We start from the raw sequence: 12370 nt of genomic DNA on the forward strand, positions 1-12370 counted from the left end.
CTGGTCAAATAATAGGAACCCAACTATCAATTACCTATTTATTATTATTACTATTTCTTTCACCAGAGTTATCTTCTAACGATTTTCTCTTTCATCGTTTTGTTTTATTTTTTCTTTAAAATTTTAATTATTAATAATAAAAAAAAGAGGTTGAACAATTCAAATGGTAGGCCACCACTACATACCAGTCCTGTACTCCTGCATCCATATATAACATGTTCTTGCTGTTTTCGGGGACACCCCACTCCACATTTTCTTCACCTTAAGAGCAAGATCAACCCCAAAGATTTGGGATTTCTCTGGTTCAAGTTCAAAACATAGAAAACGAAATCTGGGTATTGATTGGTTCTAGCTGTTTTTGAAGATTTCTCTTGATTCAACATCCAAAACGAAGCAACGATAATAAGAGGAAAACATTATCTGGGTTTTGGCTTGTTTTAGTTGTTGTTTAAGTATACTGATCCATAATCTATGGAGAGTGCTGATATTTATAGAGCTAGTAGTAGTTTAAGAGGTAGTTTCAGAGCAGGTTCTTCAGCGTGGAGAAACACTACAGTGGAAGCATTTTCAAGATCTTCAAGAGAAGAAGATGATGAAGAGGCTCTAAAATGGGCTGCAATTGAGAAACTTCCCACTTATGATCGATTAAGAAAAGGTATATTAACTAGTGCATCGAAAGGTGTAGCTAATGAAGTAGATATTGAAAAGCTTGGAGTCCAAGAGAGAAAACAGTTGCTTGAGAGGTTGGTCAAAGTTGCAGAAGAGGATAACGAGAAGTTCTTGTGGAAGCTCAAGGACCGTGTTGAAAGGTCCTTTGTTTCTCCTTTTTTTTTTTTTCATGTGTATTTTCTCTGTTTAATTATGGAGAAAATGTCCTCATGGAGTTTAAACATTTAGAGAGAACTGACTTTTAATTTATTAAGAGGGAGAGAAAAATGCTTATATACTCAATCGGCTATTTGTTAATTTCTCATTCATGACATAACTTCAATAGGTTTTTGATCCTGAAAAATAAAAAAAAGCTGAAAAGATGGATTTTGTTCTCCCTCTTTTTGATCGGAAAAGTTGTCTGAAAAGATGGATTTTGTTCTCCCTCTTTTTGATTGGAAAAGTTGTTGAAGTTCTTGATTTTTTGTAATCTTTGGCGTTTCAGGGTTGGCATTGATGTTCCAACAATTGAAGTTCGGTACGATAATCTAAATATCGAAGCAGAAGCATACGTAGGGAGTAGTGCTTTGCCTTCATTTGCTAAGTTCACTTTTAATATAATAGAGGTAACGACTTTAGCGAACATTTAACATCAATTATCGCTACTGAAATATGATACTTTTGCTCATGCTTTTCTTATTAACTAATCACCATTTTATCAATTTTGAAGGGTTTATTGATTTCTCTTAATATCCTTCGAAATAGAAAGAAACCATTCACCATCCTTAAGGATGTTAGCGGAATCGTTAAGCCATCAAGGTAAGATGATCATGGTCTCAAATCTGTTTTCTTAAAAATTCCTTCAATAGTTAGTTGCCAATTCTTAATTTTTGTGTTCTGTACTTGTTATAGATTGACTTTGCTTTTGGGTCCTCCAAGTTCTGGGAAGACCACACTGTTGTTGGCATTGGCTGGGAAACTTGATCCTAATCTGAAGGTGGTGATATATTCTTGTAAATTTGTATAATCCATAAGGATTTTAGCTTTTAGTGTCTGTTGTAATTTGAGAAGCTGAATTCTCTCATGCAGTTTTCTGGTCGTGTGACTTATAATGGTCATGAGATGAATGAGTTTGTACCACAAAGAACAGCAGCCTATATCAGTCAACATGATCTCCACATAGGAGAAATGACCGTAAGGGAAACTTTGGCGTTCTCTGCCAGGTGCCAAGGGGTTGGATACTTGCATGGTTAGAATAATGGACTAAATTCTCTTTGCATTTTCCATCAGAATCATAAGTTACTCTGGTGATCTATAACTCGAGAAAATCTTGGCATTTGACAGACATGTTGGCGGAGTTGTCCAGAAGAGAGAAAGAAGCCAACATTAAGCCTGATCCTGATGTAGATGTCTTCATGAAGGTGAGGAAATATATTATTATTCTGTGTACTAATTGATTGAAAAATAACTAGGAAAGAAGGATATACATTTCTATAAAACAACATCATTATTCAGTTCATCAATGTTCTTATTATCTGATATTTAAACCATATTAAAAGGCCCTTCTTTTTACTTCACAAATTCTACGCCAATTTATCAAATCTCTTGATCGATGACTAGAATTGGTGAAATAAGTTACGATTTCTGCTGTTTCCGGTATTGCAGGCAGTGGCATCACAAGGTGAGGAGGCCAATGTCATCACCGACTATGTCTTAAAGGTAGTATCAGTACGCAGTACTCTAGCATCATAAAAATATTCAGAAACCTTGAAAATGATATCTGTCAAATGTTTTGTGCCTTCTCTTAAAATTACAGATATTAGGATTGGAAGTCTGTGCAGACACCATGGTAGGTGATGAAATGATAAGGGGTATCTCTGGAGGACAAAGGAAGCGTGTTACAACTGGTAACAATCTCCGTTAGTCCATTTCTAGTATCAGGGACCAATCATTTTTCTTCATTCTACTAATCTACAACAATGGATCGTAGGTGAAATGCTGGTTGGACCATCAAGGGCATTGTTTATGGATGAGATTTCTACTGGCTTGGACAGCTCAACAACTTACCAAATTGTGAACTCATTAAAGCATACCGTTCACATTCTCAATTGCACCGCTGTCATCTCACTTCTCCAGCCAGCACCTGAGACTTATGATCTCTTTGATGACATTATTCTCCTTTCAGATGGCCAAATTGTGTACCAGGGGCCTCGTGAACATGTGCTTGAATTTTTTGAACATATGGGCTTCGAGTGCCCTGAAAGAAAAGGCGTGGCTGACTTTTTGCAAGAAGTAAGCATAAAGAAGGCAGTTGTGTTCAGCACCTTTGTTACAATAGGATCTCCTATTGTCTATAAGAAGAGCCTTATGTGTTATCATAATCTTTGTCAATAATGAATGAATTCATTGCAGGTGACATCAAGGAAAGATCAAGAGCAGTACTGGGCACGAAAAGATCAGCCTTACAGGTTTATCACAGCCAACGAATTTGCTGAGGCTTTTCAATCATTCAATGTGGGACGGAGGACTGCAGAGGAGCTTTCAATACCGTTTGACAAGTCCAAGAACCATCCAGCTGCTTTGGTAACCAAAACTCATGGAGCTGGAAAGAAAGATCTGCTTAAAGCTAACTTCTCTAGAGAATACTTGCTCATGAAGAGGAACTCATTTGTCTACATCTTCAAGATTTGCCAAGTACTTACCGACAGATCTTGCATTATCTAAATTTCTGTTTTTTCAAATTTTGCATACAGTGACACCTTTTCATTTCATATCAGCTTACAATAATGGCACTCATTTCAATGACACTCTTCTTTCGGACTGAGATGCATCGAGATACAGTCACGGATGGTGGAATTTATACTGGTGCTCTGTTCTTCACTGCAATCATGATCATGTTTAATGGTATGTCAGAGCTATCCATGACCATCGCAAAGCTTCCTGTGTTTTACAAGCAAAGAGACCTCCGATTCTTTCCTTCATGGGCATATGCAATTCCTCAATGGATCCTGAAAATTCCCGTCGCATTTGTTGAAGTTGGTGCATGGGTGTTCCTAACCTATTATGTGATTGGATTTGATCCTAATGTTGAAAGGTAAATAAAAATTCTTATTTTTTTTTAAATTTGTACGTGAATCCATTCTGATCCAGCTGATATATCAAGGTGATGTTTTTCTCCAGGCTTTTTAAGCAGTACTTCCTGCTTTTGCTAATTAACCAGATGGCATCTGCATTATTTCGATTTATCGCTGCATCTGGAAGGAACATGATTGTTGCTAACACCTTTGGGTCATTTGCGCTACTTACACTTTTTGCATTGGGTGGCTTCATCTTGTCACGAGGTATTATGATTAGGCTTTGAAATTGTATTTTGCAATTTAATATGAAAGAATTCTTTTTTACTTTTTGTTTCATGCCACAGAGAAAAATAAGAAATGGTGGATATGGGGTTACTGGATTTCACCATTGATGTATGGGCAGACGGCAATAGTAGTGAACGAGTTCCTTGGAAATAGTTGGAGTCATGTATAGTTTCTTGAACTGGTCATTTGTATATTTGCACTTTTGGCTCTCAATAGTCAACTGATATCTGATGTTTTTCAAATCATAGGTTCCTGAAAACTCCACAGAATCACTAGGAATACAAGTTTTGAAGAGTCGCGGGTTCTTCACAGAAGCATATTGGTATTGGATAGGAGTAGGGGCAACAATAGGATTCATATTACTGTTAAATCTCTTCTTCGTACTGGCTCTCACTTTCCTCAATGGTAAATGTCATTAACTTCTCAAATTTGTAGCTCTTGAAATTTGGAGCTTATTTTAAATTATTGCAAATCATGGTGGCAGCATTTGATAAGCCTCAGGCTGTTATATCTTGAAGAGCCTGAAAGTGATGAATCTGGTCGCAAAACCAAACGAGCTATTCAGTTATCAAACCATGGAAGTAGTCACGGAACAAACACAGGTAAACAACTCCATCAATGAAGTGTGTTTTTCCTCCATTTCTTAATCCTATTGGGTACTCATTACCAATATAATTTCACTTCCCAACAGAGGGTGGAGTTGGAATTAGCAGAGCTAGTTCAGAGGCCATTGGCGGGGTCAGCAATAACAGGAAGAAAGGAATGGTTCTTCCATTTGAACCACATTCCATCACATTTGATGACGTTATTTACTCCGTTGACATGCCACAGGTATTGAGATTTAGTAAAGTAGGATTATATCTCACTTTTGATGTGATATGATTCTGAGAACTTGACAAAACTGATCATAGTGGTATTGAAATTTTCAGGAAATGAAAGTTCAAGGAGTTGTTGAAGATAGATTGGTGCTTTTGAATGGTGTGAATGGAGCTTTCAGGCCTGGTGTCCTTACAGCTTTGATGGGTGTTAGTGGTGCTGGAAAAAAACAACTTTGATGGATGTGTTGGCTGGTAGGAAAACTGGTGGATATATTGACGGAGAAATCAAAATTTCAGGGTACCCCAAGAAGCAAGAAAACTTTTGCTAGAGTTTCTGGATACTGTGAGCAAAATGACATTTCACTCTCCACAAGTTACGGTTTATGAATCCTTACTCTACTCAGCTTGGCTTCGTCTACCACCTGAAGTTGACTCTGAAACCAGAAGGGTAGGTGCTCTCTGCCTTAAAAATATGTTTTAGGCATCTGGGAATCGTTGTCCATGTTGGGGTTCTGTGAAATTTTCTTTATATCGTTCTTGTTTCCTTTTTGGCTTGCTTGTCATCTGATCAAGTTCAATCACTGAATCAGCATTCCCTAGTTGAACAGGCATTTCCATTTTATATTTTACCCTGTGATCAAGATCACTGAACCTGTTCTATATAGCTAAGAAGGGTACTGGTGAAGTTGATAGTTGTAGTGATGGTGCTAGAAAGCTTCAATTCAATTCAATTCAGCCAGACACACACCCATTTAACGTATACATTGCCAAAATTGCTTCCAGATGTTCATTGAGGAAGTCATGGATCTTGTGGAGTTGAATCCATTGCGCCATGCATTAGTAGGGTTGCCTGGTGTGAATGGGTTGTCCACCGAGCAGCGCAAGCGGCTAACCATTGCAGTTGAGCTAGTTGCAAACCCTTCTATCATATTCATGGATGAGCCAACTTCAGGGCTAGATGCTAGAGCTGCTGCAATTGTTGATGAGAACAGTTAGGAACACTGTGGACACAGGAAGAACAGTTGTTTGCACCATCCATCAGCCCAGTATTGACATATTTGAAGCTTTTGATGAGGTAAGAAATGTTAGCAAATTATCCCTATCAGAACTTTGCCATGATTTTATCACCATAACAATCTGCATTATTTAAAATGGCATGTAGCTATTCCTGATGAAGCGAGGAGGACAAGAGATTTATGTGGGGCCTCTGGGTCGCCATTCTACCCATCTAATAAAATATTTTGAGGTATGTTTGACGTGATTAATTATCAAATAACACAAACAATTGTATGTTCAGACCTATACTCAGACTAACCATCGACTAAGTCATGTACCTTTCTATTTGTGAAGGCAATTGAAGGAGTCAGCAAAATTAAAGATGGTTATAATCCTGCAACTTGGATGCTGGAAATTTCTAGTTCAGCACAAGAAATGGCTTTGGATGTTGATTTTTTCTAACATTTACAAGAATTCAGATCTGTTCAGGTCAGATAAAGTACATGGCCAAAGTGGTACAAACTAAAAAAAATATGCTAAAGCCATGCATTTCAGTTTTGACTTGGTATAATAAAGCATTTAACTAAGTATTTAGTGACGAATTTTGTCTAAAATTTGTGGATGATGTGTGACATAATTCAGGAGAAGACAAGGCACTCATTGTGGAATTGAGCACACCTGCTCCTGGCTCGACAGACCTTTATTTCCCTACGAAGTACTCAACATCGTTTTCTCACACAATGTATGGCTTGCTTATGGAAGCAACATTGGTCATATTGGAGGAATCCACCATACACTGCCGTGAGATTTCTTTTCACAACCTTTATAGCCTTGATGTTTGGGACAATGTTCTGGGACCTTGGCTCCAAAGTGTAAGTCACAAAGGGGTTCTTTAAAACAATTTAAAGTTCAGACTTTGCTGGTTTGCTTCAACGTGCTCATTTAATTTCTCTCACAAAATGTAGGAATAGCACCCAAGATCTTTTCAATGCAATGGGTTCGATGTATGCAGCTGTTCTTTTCCTTGGTGTCCAAAACGCATCATCCGTGCAGCCAGTGGTGGCTGTTGAAAGAACTGTCTTCTACAGAGAAAGAGCTGCTGGAATGTATTCAGCTTTGCCATATGCCTTTGCACAAGGTAACAATTCATCAGGCCTTAAGAGACTTCACTTGTCAAGTAGGAATGCAATGCATGTTTTCCTCACCAAACTTGTATCATTTGTTTGCAGGTCCTGATCGAGCTTCCGTATATTTTTTGTTCAAGCTGCAGTCTATGGCATTATATAGTTTATGCGATGATTGGATTTGAATGGACTGTTGCTAAGTTCTTTTGGTATCTGTTCTTTATGTACTTCACATTATTATACTTCACCTTCTACGGAATGATGGCTGTTGCAATGACTCCAAACCACCACATTGCTGCCATAGTTTCCTCTGCATTTTATGGAATATGGAACCTATTCTCAGGGTTTATAGTTTCCTCGGCCCGTAAGTGTTTCACTATCTTATCATTTCAAATTCCAAATTTCCATAGTGTTGGGTTACCTTGTGGAATATTTGTGATTCAATTTATGTGCTTTGGTCTATAACAGAGCAATACCTATATGGTGGAGATGGTACTACTGGGGCTTGTCCAGTAGCATGGACCTTGTATGGATTGGTTGTATCACAGTTTGGAGATATACAGAAACGACTTTCCGAAAACTCAAACAGTGGAAGCCTACGTGAAGGAATATTTTGGTTTCGACCATGATTTTCTTGGAGTAGTCGCAGGGGCACATGTTGGGTGGACTGCCCTCTTTGCTTTCATATTTGCCTTTGCTATCAAGGCTTTCAACTTTCCAGAGGCGATAGAAACTTTATTTACACGCACACATATATATGCTTTTACTTTATTTTAATTCGTTTACTTCTCTGTATAGGCCATGTAGGTTTTATTGTGAATTTTCGCAAAGGCGCTTAAAGCTTATATTAATACGAGTACAAGAATTTCTTGGTCTTGCTTTAAAGCTTGCCTAAAGCAATGAATGCCCCCTTCTTCTTGGCATATATATATATATATATATATATATTATATATATATATATATATATATATATATATATTATTGCATGTCTGCTTTTGAATCTGCCGAACAGTTTATGCTTATTTTCCATTTGATAATAAGAGAAACCTCAGGTCATCCGTCCAAGATCGGAAAAATTGTGAGTACGTACATTGCTTCCATAAAGACCAAAATACCAACAGCCTAATGAATCACAATCGTTCAGGAGAACAATATTTTAGAGAAGATAGACACACAAATCATCGCAGTTTTCCATCTAGTTGGGTACCTAATTCATCCATCCACAAATTAAGTTTAGCAGGGAGATAATTCTTACAGGTTCTCCAAACAAAGTTCTCAGCGTGCAGAGGAACCTAGAGGGCCACATTTGCCTCTACCATGTCCCTTGTTTTTGCTGAGAAATTGCCTCAGAAATACCCAACCCGATCAAACTGCAACAACCATGTTGACTAATTGCTTGTGCGTTTGGTTTGTGTGGGGACAAAGGATCTGTCTCGATTGGCAGACGGCGGGTCTTCCATTGGAGATAGCATTGATGAACCTTGGAGTACAGTTGCCCGTGGGTTAGATGAGAGTGTACTTGTCTTTTGTCCGAGTTGAAATAAATAAATAAGAAAAAGGAATATTAATAAATAATAGGATTAATTAGGATTTTTCCTACGGTCAATAACAAGAGTATCACAATTTTCATGATCGATAATGAAGGAATATTTCGATCATTTGACAAAACTGAGGAATTTAGATCATTCATTGTGGGACGAAGGATTGCAGATGAGCTTTACATCCCATTTGACAAAACTAGGAATCATCCAGCTGCTTTGGCAACCAAACAGTATGGGGTTGGAGTGTTAGATCTTATTAAAGCTAACTTGTCAAGAGAATACTTGATGATCATGAAGAGGAACCCCTCGAAATTGTAACGGTCCTCTTCATTCTAGCAAATTATAAGTGCTTGTCTTATTTTATAGCGTTACTGGAAACTTTCAGATGTTCATTGATGAATCAGGGAGCTTGTCGAGTTGAATGCTAGAGCTGCTGCAATTGTGATGAAAAACTGTTAATGAACACAGTGGACACATGAAGAACAGTTGTTTGCACCATCCATCAGCCCAACTTGAACATATTTGAAGCTTTCGACGAAAGGTAAAAGTTGTAAGCAGATTCTCCCAATCAGAACATTGCTGTGCGTTCATCAGAAAAATAATTTGGATTTTTTTGACTCGGTATCATAGCTATTCCTGATTATGCAAGGAGGACAAGAGATACTGTAGTGACGTTGGGTCGCCATTCTACTTATTTAATCAGAAAAAATATAGCTACACTGGTCAATTCTTGATAAATTTATTTTTTAAAAAATTATTAGTTTGAATTTTAAAAACTTTAAAACTACTAAAAATTTATATAATTATTAACTCCAGGACTTTATGAAATTAGTTAAAATGCATGTAAACTAACTTAATCCCTTACAATTACCAAAAAGAAAAAAAAACCTTCGAGGTTTGCTTGATGTGATCAATAATCTGAAACACAAACAACTTACGTTATCCTCAATCTTTGTTTACACTAACCAGTGACTAATTAATAGAGATAACAATAATATTTTGGTTAGCAAACACGTAATTATCAAAATAACATGATTTTTAACCCAATTACTTATTATATTATCAATATTAGTAATTGAAAAAAATTACAACTCCAATACTTTTTAGCGTGGTAATGTGATGTAAATCTTTTTTAAAAAATGTATTTGAACTACAAAAATATCAAATTAATATTTTTTTTATTAAGTTTATGTTTTCAACATCACATATCAATATCAATAAAAAAATATTTAACAAATATTAAATTGATACTTTTATAATAACAAGTATAGCATAAATTCATTGAACTGTTTTTTTTTTTTTTTTTTTTTTGTGAATTCCATGTTTGTCTAATAATAAAAATACTTTTCTTAAGTATCATAGTGTCATTGGGTCAATTTTCTTTCACGATTTCGCGTTTAAAATGATAACAAAAGAATTGAAACCTACTTTAATAATTACAATCTAAAATAATACCACAATTAGCAACATTTCCAAGTTGATGAATTAATTTAATTTGCAAAACCTTTTATTCTTACACCAACAGTTTGTGGGATTTTTCAAATATTTAAATTCAAAATTTCTCTATAATTTCTTATAATATCAACACAGACAACAGTAATTCTGGCCAGCACCTCATAATTGGGAAGTCCTCTATTGTGTGTAAAAAAAAAAAAACTAATAAAAAATAAAAACAAGGAAGTAGTCCTCTATTTATTTATGCATTTTCTAGCTGGTTGTTAAGGGGAAAAAAAAAAAGAAAATTCAAAGAGCCCATCTAAATTGTAGAATATTATATGGTCGGAGGTCAATAGTCAATGGGCTCTTTTCCATGCCAGTACTGCTTGCCTACTTGCATCATATTTCACGAAAATATTTATGAATGTGTTTTTTTTTTTTTTTTTGTTAAGATTATGATTGAGATTGGAATATAATCTAATTATGTATAAAATTCAATAATAAAACCTAAAATTTCTTGTTTTTTGTAATTTTTTTGGCGAGCTTTCATGTACACAAACCTCAACCTCAATTACAAAAACAAACACACTTGTCTATGACAAGTTAAATATGCTTGCGGCTAGATTAAAAAGTGTTTTGAGAACGTTGGTGATTGTCTTTCTAAAAATTTTTGAATATTATTTTGTTAAATATTTAATTTGTTTTATGTTTTTTGATTATTTTAATGTGTTAATATTAAAAATAAATTTTAAAAAATAAAAAAAATATTATTTAAATATATTTACAAAGTGAAAAATATTTTAAAAAACAATTATTTCTTATAATATCAACAAAAACTAAATAAAAATTGGTTTTAATATCATATTAAGGCTTCTATTTCTAAATCAAGTTTTTCAAATACATTGCATGAGCCATTTTTCAAAGTTTATTGTCTTTTTGCCAACACCAAAATCATATTGTTAATTATTAGATTTCATAATAATTTGTGATTTGTTTTCAGTAATTATAGATCTGAGGGAATGTATTAAATGATACAATCAACTATTATATATTTAGATTCACTTGTTAATTATATGGGATTTATTTATATTTTTTCTTATTATATTTCTATATAAACTTTACAAAATACTGCCTGTATTCATTTTCTATTAATTTATAAAGTTTTTTATTTTTCTACGTATACACCTCATCGTATTTCTTTGTCCCTTTTATTATTATTATTATTATTATTTATTATTATTATTTTTTTTTATAAAAGGAGGAGGCATCACCGGTAGTTTATTTGGTCTATGCAAAACGTGGTAAACATGAGACGATACCATTGACTGGTCTATGTCATTAGATCAAAGCAAGGAAACATTTCAGGTCAAGGAGACTCTTTTTGGTTCTTAAAATACACCCTCCTATCATTTATCACTTTCCCTTTCTGATCAAATAATACGAAAAAAAAAAAAACTACCATAAGTATTTATCTATTCATTTCCCTATGAAGAATCTTCTAACGATTCTCTTTCATCCTTTTATATTGTTGTTTTTCTCTAAATTCTCATTTTAATTATGTTCAATAGAAATTTGAACAGGGTCAACTGTTCAAATCAATATTTTGTAATATAATTTTTTTTTTTTAAAAGTAGGTTATGGTAAGGTATTGTTATTATTATTATTAACTTAAAGGGTTGGTCTAGCGAATATCAGATGGCGAGGGGCTTTTGAAGAGTTTTTTTTTCTTTCAGATCTCAAGTTCAAATTCTCTCGCGAAAAAACATTGGGACCAAAAAACTATTGGCCACGGGCTGCAGAGTGCCAAAATACCCTATGTAAAGTCTGGTTTGCTAAAGTTAACGCAGAATAACTTGTATTTTTTTTTAAAAAACTACTACTACTATTACTACTACTATTGAGCCGTATTAAATATTCCGTAATTTTATAAAATCTCAAATTAATTATCCAAAAATTTTATTGCGACACAAAATTGTTTGTTGCAACAACACACAATTTGTTGTGAGGATTTATTTTAGATTCCTAGTGTTTTTTTAGTAGATGAATGTTTTTTTTTTGTTAAAATAATTAAGATCAAACAAAAAAAGAAAAGCTAGAATTCTCAATGATCTATTTATTATGAGTTCTTAGTGCTAAACCTAAATATAAAGAAATATATATATAATGTCAAACTGAAAATACTATTCTACCTTTTAATAAATAAGACTACATAAATATTATTTAAACATCTCCCCTCAAACTCACGATACGGCAGCTACAAGTATCGAGAGTTTGCCAACTAGAAAACAAAAATGAGAGAGATGAAATGCGTTCTTGGTAAAGAAACATGCAAATTTGCAAGGAAAAAAGAACAATAGGCAAAGTAATGGTGCCATGCTTGAGATGATGATAAGATGACAATCGATCTCAATGTGCTTAGTTCGCTCATGAAAAACTGAGTTG

At 34.6% G+C, this 12370-nt stretch overlaps 1 pseudogene; it reads left to right on the forward strand.

The window, feature by feature from the left end:
* Window positions 1–207: 207 nt before the first annotated feature.
* On the forward strand, window positions 208–8950 carry LOC118061795 (pleiotropic drug resistance protein 1-like; annotated as a pseudogene).
* Window positions 8951–12370: the final 3420 nt, after the last annotated feature.

This window comes from Populus alba, chromosome 1 (assembly GCF_005239225.2).
Source record: "Populus alba chromosome 1, ASM523922v2, whole genome shotgun sequence".
Classification (NCBI taxonomy): domain Eukaryota; kingdom Viridiplantae; phylum Streptophyta; class Magnoliopsida; order Malpighiales; family Salicaceae; genus Populus; species Populus alba.